This window comes from Cryptomeria japonica, chromosome 8, assembly GCF_030272615.1.
Source record: "Cryptomeria japonica chromosome 8, Sugi_1.0, whole genome shotgun sequence".
In the NCBI taxonomy this organism is placed as follows: domain Eukaryota; kingdom Viridiplantae; phylum Streptophyta; class Pinopsida; order Cupressales; family Cupressaceae; genus Cryptomeria; species Cryptomeria japonica.
Genome location: NC_081412.1, coordinates 9,504,757 through 9,518,650, shown reverse-complemented (window position 1 = coordinate 9,518,650; position 13,894 = coordinate 9,504,757). Strand labels below are relative to the sequence as shown.

Genomic DNA, 13,894 nt, shown 5'->3' with positions numbered 1-13,894 from the left:
TGAAGATGCCTATCTAAAGATTTGTAAGGGTTGACAATTGATAAGGCCACATGCCTCATGCCCATGAACAACACAAAACTCTCCAACAATGCATGATGTTCTCAATTTCAATGAGGAAGTCGAAGTATGGAATGAAGTGTGGGGTAATAGCAAAGTTAAGACCTCTTTTAAATAAATTGTAATTAGTGGATGCATTAATGCAAGTAAGTGAACATACATGAAGGCAAATAATTCAGTGTACCTGGAGAGAAAAACAAATTACTTGTTGAATTACTTGTTTCCATCTTCAAAACACGCGAAACGATGGTCATATATAGGCAACTATTGCATTCCTCACATTTTCCTGCATTAACCACATCCACTCATTAGATGTGTCTATTCAAGTCTTGAAGTGTTGTTACAATCTTGTAGGTCATCAAGTTGCTTGTGTTTAGAATATTTTATAATTATTTAAGTAGATATTAAAAAAAAAATTGTAAAATTTGTTAGTAGTCTTAATTTTAATTTTAGAAGCATTTTATTTAGATGGTTTAGTAAAACATTTCAGTAAATTTATTTAACAATTTTTACATTCAATGAAGTGTGTTGTTTTTAAATTTCAAAAACTATTCTTCCACAAATTCACACTCTTAACATAAGTGCAATTGTAAATGACTAAAACAATAATATGCTTCATTCGAGAACACGTATGAATATTTTTGACAATTATCAAAATATTCTTGATATGAACCATTGCAAAACATTTCATTAATTTACAAAATATCAATTCTAGTTACTTGAAATAAGGTGTGTGACTCATATCTATAAGTTTATATTTTGTTCATTTATAGATGCAAACATAAGCATCTATATATCTTCTACATCAAAATTATGCTGAAATTATTTCCTTTGATACATTTGGGGATCCTCCAAGGTTACTATGGGCCCTAAGAACATTTCTATTTGTCTAACTACTTGGGATCTCAAAAATAACAATGCATAGAGCCAACCATGTTTAGATTTTTATATATTTCTTTTGTTAGGGGTAAAATTTATAGGATTGATCAAGATTTTCATAATGTCATCCTTTGTACCCTTGAATGAAGTTGAAAATCCATCAATGTCCCTCCATAAGAAAGCTACCCATCTATACATACAATCAAAATACACCTTTTTGCAACATGTTGGTCTATCTTTCTCATAAAATAAAAAATCTTTGGTTAATTCTTCCATGTGTAACTCGGTGAGAATGCTTGTGTGCTCCAAAGCTTGCTCCATCGTGGTTCTAGGGTTGTCTCTTATGTAACAATCTAGCCAAGAAGCATTTTCTCCATGTTCAAGTTGTTCCTTCAAAATAAAATATGTTCATTTAGAACAAGGATATCTAAGTGATTTTTATTTTTAAAATATATTATTCATGGATAATAAGATAGGTAGATAGCTAAGTTTGGTCAATAAAAACTTGAAAATCTTTGCAATCGTCGATTAATCTACAACCCAACATCACATCAAGTTCAATTTTTTTGATCCTTTCTAGAATATCATCAGGAAGAGATGTGTCAATTAAAAGCATTGGAAATAGTGTGACCACGGGTATAGTTGAAGAGTCAAGGGCATTCTTTAAATATTCATCCAAAGTGGGGTGATAGTCAATAGCAATCCATTCCGCATCTTTAAATTCTGCCAAAATGAGATTTGTCCACTGCAATAGAAGATATATGAAATACATCGTAAGATTTATAAGTATATTACATAAAAATACTTGATATTTGCTTATATATTTAAACATTCAATGTTTGATAGGTAAATTTGGTCTTGTGACTTACATATTCTTGCATCCACTTGCGTGCCCTTGGACCGTGTATTTTCTCCGCTTCATCAACTAATTCCATGTATGTTTCATGAGAAAATTGCAAACAAATTTGCATAAATTGGGGAAAACGATCCATCACAGACATATCCCAACTAAGTAGCATAAAATGAAAGTAAATTAGTTCATTTGTTAAATAAAAATGATAATCAAATAATATTTACGACTCTTAGTACGAGGCTCCACAAATTAATAGAAAAAACTATACTTACTTGATCAAGGTTGTCTTAAAATGTATAAGCTCGTCAATGGTTCCATAAGTGTCAAAAATGTCATCAATGATTGTAATTATGGTACCCGGTTTAGCATATCCAACCTAAGTTAGAGAGAATTCATGTTCATACAACCCACATGCATATGCAAGATAATACTCCACGTGTCGATGTCAAAAAAAATTAAGCTTGTTCACACTTGCTTCACTCCACCATCTACACATCATATCACCAGGTACATGTTACTCTAATATAATTTATATTGCAAGTAGTCTAACATGATATAATAAACTATTTTATTTATTTAACAAAATTTCGATATATTACTTGGATATAATTTTGAGTTCAATATGATGTTGAGCTTGTATTATGTTGAAATCTAATATTGCTGCTTCCAAAATATTTTGACAAAGCTCATTTGACATCCTGAAAAAAAGCATCACGTTCAAATAGAATAAGTTAGCTTGGTTTTTCATCCACTCTTGACTATGACTATTAAGATAACACTCAAAATGACTTTGTAAACAATAAAACATGTTAGCTAAAAGTAGAATGTTTTATATTTGAGTTATCTCTAATCCAAAGAAGATTTAACATATGCAAAACAACAGAATTGAATCTTCACATTTGAAGTAACTGAGAAAAATGTGTTTAGAAGAGAAAGGACTGTTGTACTGACTTATAAACACCCTCCATTGACATCCAAGAATCAAAATCTTGTCTAAATATTTGTATGGAGTTCCATGCTTCCCATCGTGGATTTCTGGATCTCCAAGGATATTTCATAAAGTATTCAACCTGCACATTTTTATGATGAAATGGGCTACTTGTTAAAATCAGTACTGTGATATAAAATAATTTTTTTAACAACTTCATGATTAAAATTGAATGCAGTACTTGCCTCTGTCAAAAGCTGGGTTTTCTTTTGGCTCTGTTCAAGTGCTTGTTGAAGGTATCGAGAGGCAAATGATTTAGCCTCTCTCAGAATTGTTTCTCCTGGAAAACAAATCTCTGCAGCTGCATATAAACTCAACACACTTCTTAATTCATCGTCACTTTTTTCAACAGGTGGCGGCAAAATGAAATCTCCATTTTCATCTTGAAAATTTGTAACTGCTTAGATCAAACCAAAATAAATTGTTAAAAATCAAATCATTTCAGAATACTTGTGATCTGATTAAATAGCTATTGTTAGAATTCAAACAGCAAAATGTAAAATAGAAACCTTGAGATACATGATATCCATTGAGGCGAAGAATTCGAAATCTCAAAGCTGTAGAGCGGAGATCTGCAATGGAATTTTGAGTCCCCCATGAAATACCATTTGTTGGAAGTGGGGACACTCTGAGAGGGGGGGGTGAATCAGAGTGTAACAATTTTAACAAGTGCTCCTTCACAACTTGACAATCTTGATTAACAATATGCACAGATGAATGACAGTGATAATGTAAGTTGTAAATCTGAACCAATGAGACTTAACATCTTAAAATAACACTGTTAACGAAGCAAGTAAAACAAATCATTCAAAATAAGAACAAATGAAAAACTTGATTCATGCTTTTCAGAAAACAAAATGATTTTGATTCTTTTACAAAAACATAGAACAGCTAAAAGTGTATTGCAAAGATTGCATCACATAAATTCAAACAAAGCTGAGTATGAAATAAAAAGAGCAAAAGACATGTAGTATCAGAGCATTAACTAGTAAGACAAACTGAGACAAGACAGGGCACATAACACCATAATTTTCATGAGTGGAAAACCCTCCTGGGGTAGAAAAACCACTCGGTAAGATTCCTTATATTATTTCAAAGAGCACCAACTCAATACACAAAATTTAGAAGCCATAAAGCCTCAAGGAGCACCAACCCCTCTGTCTTATCCAATATAAACAATCCAACTCAAGCTACAGTCACTGGTAGCTTTATGATTGCACTTAGTTCTGTAGTCACAAAACCATCAATGATTGGAGCGAGTATAATTTATCAATCTGTGCAAATGATTCTCTCTAAATGATTTTGCAACAATATTCTTCATGTCTTTGTAGAGCAGATAGAGAATGATAACATTCTTTTAAAGAAATTAAACACTATCAGAGAGAAAACTCAATCTCCGAACAACAAGGATAATTTCAACCACTATAGCCACATATACTCTGCAACAAAACAGAGTAGTAATCTAGAACCCTCGATTATCAAAAATGCCTGATAATATTTTGTTATACACAGAGCACTCTGTTTTCTTTATCAAAAACTCTTTGTTTTCCCCCTTTCACACTGCACACAATGTATTTCAACATGTTCCTTTTTAAACTGTTCTCTACCGAAAATGTCTTCAAGAATAACCCTCGTATAGGGTTACCAAACCCTTACTGGAATTTGCAAACTGAAAAATAACCGCCTGACTGTGCAACGAAAAGAAAAACTGAAAGATAATATCATTAACTCTGTATTGATCTTTTCAAACATGAAATAAATAATGTAAAAATGCTTGAATTTCCCAAATCTGAAAACCAAAAACGAAACTAAATCCTTTTTCATTATTTCCATTTTTCATGGCTGAAACCCCAGATTCGAAATACCAGAATCTTTATGTGCAGTTTAACAAGAATATTACCTGTAATACGCAACCTCATTGATAACTAAAACAAAAACTAACCAGAAAAACATTGAGCTCATTGTTTAGTCCACCCTTGCATCATCCTTCCCAACAAAACAAACTAACTCGAGCTCCTTTGCTACAGCGGTTGCATCTCTCATGGCGTCTAGGGTTAGAGACGGACTTCAACCGAACAATAAACTTGTTCAAACAAACGAAACAAAAAGATGCTCCAAAGACTTTTTAATTTTTGTCGGTCACATAAAATATTCCAAGAATATGCTGCTAGTCCATAAAAGTATTAATCACAATATAAACCAAAGATACCATTCATTTAAATGCCAAGTCAACTTTATTCAATGTATTCGTGTCACCAGCCTGGCCCGTGAGAAAGACTTTTATAATAGAATATAACCACATGCTTATATCAATGAACTTGCCTCAAAAAAATGATACTCAGGCAACACGATTCCTCCCTTTTTATTTTCTTGTCATCGAGGACAAAATATCAAAGAGCAACAAACTCCCCCTTTGTCCTTGATGGCAAAAAAATTAAAAAGAGAAAAAAAAAACAACCAAGCCATCATTGCCATGAAATATGCTGTCAACTGAAGGGACCAAAACAATGTAAAGAATGCCACTGTCAATAAATACAACATATACAATCATCACTGAAACTTGCCATATGCAAACCTATAAGAAATACAAAATCCTCTGAACCTGTAATATGCAATACTGTAAAAAAAAATGAATACTGTCAGAATGTTGTTGAGGAAGTAATGAACTCCCAATCTGATCTGTATCAAACAAGAATACCAAACTGTAATACCAGTCAATGAATACCAAACTATAATACCAAACTAAAATGCCACCTGCCACTATAATACCAAAATGCAATGTCACTTATGTAATACCAAAATGAAATGCCACTTGCCACTGTAATATGAAAATGCCGCTTGCCACTGTAATATGAAATGCCACCTGCCACTATAATACCAAAATAAGATGCCAAAATGCAATGCCACTGTCACTGTAATATGAAAATCCCACTTGCCACTGTAATATGAAATAAGATGCCACTTTCTCCCCCCCTTTTTTTTTCTTTTTTTTTTTAATCACAAGAACAAAAAGGGAAATCAACAGAGCAAAACTCCCCCTCAAATCATGCATTAGGTGAATACAAGAGCAGATTGAGAAAGCACTCCCAATCTATCCCTTAACCGTTCAAAGACTTCCTTAGACAAAGCTTTTGTAAAAATATCAGCTACTTGTGCCTGGGAAGGTACATATAAAACTTGAAATTCATTAGCCAACACTTGTTCTCGTAGAAACAGTAATTTAATAGCAACATGTTTAGTGCAAGAGTGCATCACAGGATTCTTTGAAAGACTGATGGCACTTTTATTATCACAGAAGATGGAGATGGGCTTGTCAACTATAATACCCATATCAGCAAGTTGATGAGACATCCAGATTAACTGCGTACAACAAGTTGTTGCTGCAATATATTCAAATTATGCAGTTGATAAAGTGACACATTCTTGCTTTTTGCTGTGCCAGGCAACAAGACGATCTCCTAAGAAGAAAGCTGCACCACTGGTGTTTTTTCTATCATCTATACAACCAGCCCAGTCAGCATTCGTAAAACCAACAAGAGTAAAATCATTATTTTGTGAATACCACAAGCCAAAGTCTAAAGTACCTTGAATATACTTGAAAATCCTTTTTATAGCAATCAAATGAGATTGTTTGGGGGCAGACTGAAAATGTGAAACCAAACAAACTACATGCATCAAATCAGGCCTAGATGCAGTCAAATAAAGTAGGCTGCCAACCATTGATCTATACTCAGATTGATTTACCTCAGGTGAGTCATCTGACTTGGTCAATTTACAACTAGTCTCCATTGGAGTACTAACAGGTTTGCAATCTGTCATATTGAACTTTTTAAGCATCTCTTTTGCATATTTGGTTTGTGAGAGAAAAATGCCTTGTTCAAGCTGCATTACTTGAAGACCAAGAAAGAAGGTTAATTCACCCAACATGGACATTTCAAATTCAGATTCCATGAGTTTTGAAAACTTTTTGGATACGGCATCATTATGACAGCCAAATATAATGTCATCCACATATACTTCAACAACTAAAGTATCATTACCTTCAACTTTGACATACAAGTTACTGTCAACGCCACCTCTAGTATATCCGTTTGTTGTAAGAAGGCCATCTAACCTGGAGTACCAAGCTCTTGGAGCTTGTTTAAGGCCATAAAGAGCCTTTTTCAACTTGTATACATAATCAGGTTTATCTGCAGAAACAAACCCTTCTGGTTGTTCCATATATACTTCTTCATCAAAATAACCATTAAGGAATGTTGTTTTAACATCCATTTGATACACTTTAAAGTTTTTATAACATGAGTATGCCAGAAATATTCGTATTGACTCTAGCCTAGCAACAGGTGCAAATGTTTCACCAAAATCTACACCTTCTTGCTGTGCATAGCCTTTACACACAAAGCATGCTTTATTCCTAACAACTTTACTAGATTCATCAAGTTTATTTCTAAAAATCCATTTACCCCCTATAACATTTTTATCATCTGGTCTAGGCACAAGTTCCCAGGTTTTATTCTTTTCTATTTGACTGATTTCATCTTGCATAGCATGCAACCAACAATCATCAACAAGAGCTTCAATAACAGACTTAGGTTCAAAATCAGTTACCAGACAGTAATGCTCAGCCATTTGAGCTTGTTCACCAGTTTTTGCTCTTCTCCTAGTCAAGATTCCAGCATCCATTTCACCAATAATCTGACTTTGAGGATGTCTTTTAGTAATGATTCTAGAGGGTGTATGTAAAGGAATTTCAGTTTTAGGACTTGGTGGAGGACTCTTTTCATTTGTAATTTCTGCTTCAGCAGATTTAGGAACTTGTTCCAGTTTTATTGAAATATCCTCTTCAACATCTTGCATACCATCACTTAGAAGAAATTGCTCATCGAATCTTACATTAACAGTTTCAACAATCTTGTTCAATCTATTATTGAAACATCTATAAGCTTTGCTATGAGTAGAGTATCCAAGAAAGATACCCTCATCAGTCTTAGCATCAAAACTACCTAGATTTTCTTCATCTCTTTTTATATAACATTTGCAACCAAAAATTTTGAAGTATTTAATTGATGCAGCTTTACCATACCAGAGTTCATAAGGAGTAAAGGTGGATTTTACCCTGATTTGCACACAATTCAAAATGTAAATTGCTGTGTGAACAGCTTCTTTCCAATATTTGTCTGGCAGATTTGCTTCATTCAGCATTGTGCGAGCCATCTCTTTGACTGTTCTATTTTTTCTTTCAACCACCCCATTCTGTTGAGGTGTTTGAGTAGCAGCATATTGTCTTTTAATGCCATGTTTCTCACAATAATCTATAAACTCTTGTGATGTAAACTCACCACCTTTGTCTGATCTTAAACATTTGAGCTTTAAATCAGTTTCACGTTCAACCATTTTCCTGAAAATTTTAAACCTGTCAAATGCTTCAGATTTATGTTTGAGAAAAGTAACCCATATCATTCTTGTATAATCATCCACAAAAAGAATGAAGTATTTTTCACCGTTGATGGATTGTGTCCTAGTTGGACCACATAAATCTGTGTGAACAAGTTGTAACGGTCTAATAGAAGAGTGTTCTTTAGATTTAAAAGTTGTTTTTGTTTGTTTACCTTTAAGACACTCTTTGCACACAGAGTTTGCTGGTTTACTCAAGATGGGTAAGCCTCTAACATTTTGATTCTTGCTGATTCGAACCAGATTATCAAAGTTCACATGTCCCAAGCATTTGTGCCACAACCAATTTTCCTCAACTTGACCCATAAGACACATGCCTTCATTGATTTCATAGTTTGTGGAGTCAAGCAGGTTGTAAACATTGCCAATTGTTCTCAAACCAGCAGCTACAATTTTACCAGACTTAGTTTTTATAGTACAACCATGAGAAGTAAAGGACACATTATAACCACTATCACAAATCTGACTAACACTTAGTAGGTTGTGTTTCAATCCTTCAACAAAATACACATCATGAATTGGAGTATCATCATTCAATAATAATGTACCCTTACCTCTGACGAAGGCTCTTGAATTATCACCAAATCTTACAAAACCTCCATCAAAGTCTTCAAAATGAATAAATCTATTTTTGTCTCCTGTCATATGGTGTGAACAGCCACTGTCCAACACCCACAGTGACTTCTTACTTGAAAAGAATGCAGATTGCACTATCATAGACTGTTCAGTACTAGGGACAAACTTTGGTTTCCACACCTTATGAATATTTGCCTTTGATTTGCATTGAGAAGAAGTATGTCCAAAGGTGTTACACTTAATGCACTTCACAGTGTTTGGAAAGCCATAGGTTTGATTGTGTCCAAACATAGAAGTTCTATGTTGTAAAAATCTACAAGTGTTAACCTTATGGCCAAACTTGTTGCAGTAAAAACAGTAACCATGAAAGAATCCAAACCTAAAAGGTGTCATTCTGTTGTAAGCCTGAAATTGGTTTCTATTTGTAGGTTTAGTAATTTGTTTTGATGATTTAGCACTCTCAAAACCTACACCTGTCATATTCTTGCATTGTTTTTGTTTGTTTAATATTTCATTTAAATGCAAGGTACTTTCATACTGCTCAATCTGCTTATGCAAAGAATTAGTTTGTTGTTCCAAAGTGTTAACTTTCAATTCACTATCAGCAAGTAAAACTTTTAGATCTTCTACTATTTGCTTTGAATCTTTTAATTCAATTTGCAAAATTTGATTTTCACTTTCATGAGAAACTACAAGCTTCTTTAGTCTTTTGATTTCCTTAAGAGCACAAAGCAACTCTCCTTCAAGATCAATTTCACCTTGATCTAAGTCATCAGATTTATCTTCTAATATGTTCATTATACCTTTCTTTGAGGAAGTTTCTATTTCAGCCATAAACAAAGTTTCATCACCTTCACAAGGTGAGTCATCTGAATCATTTTCAGAATCTTCTTTTATAAAAAAACTCTTCTTTTTCTGAAAAGGATTGAATTTCTTTTTAGAGTTCCATTTTTTCTTTCTGAAAACTTTTTCTGATTTTTCTTCTTCACTGTTTTGATCACTCAGGGGACATTGAGCAGCAAAGTGTCCAGCTTTGCCGCAATTAAAGCATTTGAAGGGTAGTTTTCCCTTATATTTTTTTTTTAACTTTCTAACTAGCAGAGCTTCTATAGCATCTGAAAGTTCAGACTCACTATCTGGTTCCTCTTTCTTTTCTACTTTAAAAGCAGTTTCTTTAGAATTAGAAGAATTACTACCAATCCTCATTTCATAAGCTGTAAGTATGCTTTGAAGGCTATCAAGAGACATAGTAGAAAAACTTTTCTTTTCTTCTAAAGTGGACACCTTAGTTTCAAATTTAGGTAGTAATGTTCTAATAACTTTTCTGACAACATCTTTTTCATCAACATTTTCACCAAGACCCCTTCTTGAATTCACAACTTCATCAATTCTAAGAAAATAATTTGCAATAGTCTCATCTTCTTTCATTCTCAATGACTCAAACTGATTCTTGAGTGTGAGAATTTTAGATTCTTTGACCTTTGCATCACCTTGATAAATGGTCTCTAGCTTACTCCATATTTCATTAGCAGATGCACAATGCATAACTTTAACAAACACATCCTTGGTGAGACCACATAACAGAGCATGATTAGCTCTAGCATTTAACTCATATTGAGTTTTAGCATCAGGATCTGAAGGAATAGAAGTAGGAACAACATATTTTGTAGTAACAATGTTCCACACATTTACATCAACAGAGATCAAGTATGTTTCCATCCTGATCTTTCAAAACACATAATCTGTGCCATCAAAGAGAGGAGCTTTTGATAGAGATGCACCTTCTTGAGAATGAGCCATATATATAAAAAAAAACTTCCAAACGACCAGGAACAATCCCTAGGACAGACCTATATGAGGGACCCAATGCTCTGATACCAATTGTTGGAAGTGGGGACACTCTGAGAGGGGGGGGGGGGGTGAATCAGAGTGTAACAATTTTAACAAGTGCTCCTTCACAACTTGACAATCTTGATTAACAATATGCACAGATGAATGACAGTGATAATGTAAGTTGTAAATCTGAACAAATGAGACTTAACATCTTAAAATAACACTGTTAACGAAGCAAGTAAAACAAATCATTCAAAATAAGAACAAATGAAAAACTTGATTCATGCTTTTCAGAAAACAAAATGATTTTGATTCTTTTACAAAAACATAGAACAGCTAAAAGTATATTGCAAAGATTGCATCACATAAATTCAAACAAAGCTGAGTATGAAATAAAAAGAGCAAAAGACATGTAGTATTAGAGCATTAACCAGTAAGACAAACTGAGACAAGACAGGGCACATAACACCATAATTTTCATGAGTGGAAAACCCTCCTGGGGTAGAAAAACCACTCGGTAAGATTCCTTATATTATTTCAAAGAGCACCAACTCAGTACACAAAATTTAGAAGCCATAAAGCCTCAAGGAGCACCAACCCCTCTGTCTTATCCAATATAAACAATCCAACTCAAGCTACAGTCACTGGTAGCTTTATGATTGCACTTAGTTCTGCAGTCACAAAACCATCAATGATTGGAGCGAGTATAATTTATCAATCTGTGCAAATGATTCTCTCTAAATGATTTTGCAACAATATTCTTCATGTCTTTGTATAGCAGATAGAGAATGATAACATTCTTTTAAAGAAATTAAACACTATCAAAGAGAAAACTCAATCTCTGAACAACAAGGATAATTTCAACCACTATAGCCACATATACTCTGCAACAAAACAGAGTAATAATCTAGAACCCTCGATTATCAAAAATGCCTGATAATATTTTGTTATACACAGAGCACTCTGTTTTCTTTATCAAAAACTCTTTGTTTTCCCCCTTTCACACTGCACACAATGTATTTCAACATGTTCCTTTTTAAACTGTTCTCTGCCGAAAATGTCTTCAAGAATAACCCTCGTATAGGGTTACCAAACCCTTATTGGAATTTGCAAACTGAAAAATAACCGCTTAACTGTGCAACGAAAAGAAAAACTGAAAGATAATATCATTGACTCTGTATTGATCTTTTCAAACATGAAATAAATAATGTAAAAATGCTTGAATTTCCCAAATCTGAAAACCAAAAACAAAACTAAATCCTTTTTCATTATTTCCATTTTTCATGGCTGAAACCCCAGATTCGAAATACCAGAATCTTTATGTGCAGTTTAACAAGAATATTACCTGTAATACGCAACCTCATTGATAACTAAAACAGAAACTAACCAGAAAAACATTGAGCTCATTGTTTAGTCCACCCTTGCATCATCCTTCCCAACAAAACAAACTAACTCGAGCTCCTTTGCTACAGCGGTTGCATCTCTCATGGCGTCTAGGGTTAGAGACGGACTTCAACCGAACAATAAACTTGTTCAAACAAACGAGACAAAAAGATGCTCCAAAGACTTTTTAATTTATGTCGGTCACATAAAATATTCCAAGAATATGCTGCTAGTTCGTAAAAGTATTAATCACAATATAAACCAAAGATACCATTCATTTAAATGCCAAGTCAGCTTTATTCAATGTATCCGTGTCACCAGCCTGGCCCGTGAGAAAGACTTTTATAATAGAATATAACCACATGCTTATATCAATGAACTTGCCTCAAAAAAATGATACTCAGGCAACACGGTTCCTCCCTTTTTATTTTCTTGTCATCGAGGACAAAATATCAAAGAGCAACACCATTTGCATTCCAATACCTGTTTACAGAGATATACATATAGGTAATTAGTAATCAAATGAAATCGGCAAGTAAGAGAAATGAAATGGACTGAATCAGAATGAATGGAAAAATGGAAGGCGCGGCAGTACTTGTAAGTATAATCCAGAAGCTCTTTGATTTCTTTTTCAAAATAACGATGAATTCCCAATCGTTGCACAGCATTAACTAGGAAGAATCTCTGAAGCAGATCATAAGGACATTTTTCTCCGTCTTCAACTTGAAGTAGAGAATTGAATGTGTTTTCCTTGATCTGCTCAATCAAGCTTTCCACCCTTTCACGGTATGAAGCTTCCTGTTCAACAATTAAACAATCAAAGCAGGGTAAGTCAAAACAGAACAGAACAATGGATTGCAGATAAATCGAAATGAATGGATGGATGAGCAAATTAAACAATTAAACAGAGACACTGGTCTGAATTATGGATTTGGATGACAACACTTGAATGAGAATCTGTGGTATTGTAAATTCTGTTTACAAGAACAGGGAAAGCATAGAATTGAAGCAAGCCAAAAAATATTGTATTCAATTTGAAAATCCAACATATAGTAGTCCAAGGGATTCCAAGGGTCACCAACAACTCCTTGAGAATCGAAAAACCAACAGTCATATCAGGTTTATTTACATAATACAATCTAAAACTATGTAATTTTTCAAAAAACTATATAAAATTTGTCCTAACTTTAACTAGGCATAACTTTCTGCATAGGACTCGAAATTACGAGCCACTTAACTCGTTGGAAAGGTCTCCAAGAGTTGTAGGCGAAGATTTGAAAAGGCATGCCAGAGTTGTAGGCGAAGATTTGAAAAAGTATGCCTAGCCATGCTATTTCGCCGCTTTCAAGAGCTAAAAATATCCTGAAAGCCTTCAAAAATGTCATTTACTAACATAGAAAAACTAAAAGATTATGAAAATATTTTTTCAACTATTTTAAATTTTCTTCTGATCAGACACCCACCCCCACCCCATATGACGGACACCCACCCCATATGACGATGAAAGGCAGGAAATGGTCCTCCCACACATTGGCATGATATTTGCCTACCCTTCGATCCACCAATTTCTCATTCTCCGCATTTTGACAACTTCGATCCACCAATTTCTCATCCTCTGAAATTTGACAAGTTGCGACTGTACCCATTTTTTCTTTCAAATGTCAAAACACTTCAAATGATAATAGAGAATATGAGAGTCCAGAAAAGGGGAATGGGAAGAGATATTAAATAGGTAGAGAGAGTCGTCAATGTTGAAGGAAGAAAACGAAAAATTCAGGTGTTTGAAATGGAGGTTATTAATATAAGCTTTTAATAAAGATTCGCCTCGATGTAATGTAATGTTCAAGGCTCGTGGAAATTTCAATGAAGGA

General features: G+C 33.9%; 1 pseudogene; it reads right to left on the bottom strand.

Moving 5' to 3' along the window:
* Positions 1–1,002: 1,002 nt before the first annotated feature.
* Positions 1,003–13,669, bottom strand: LOC131054976 (sesquiterpene synthase Cad-like; annotated as a pseudogene).
* Between the last annotated feature and the right edge of the window lie 225 nt (positions 13,670–13,894).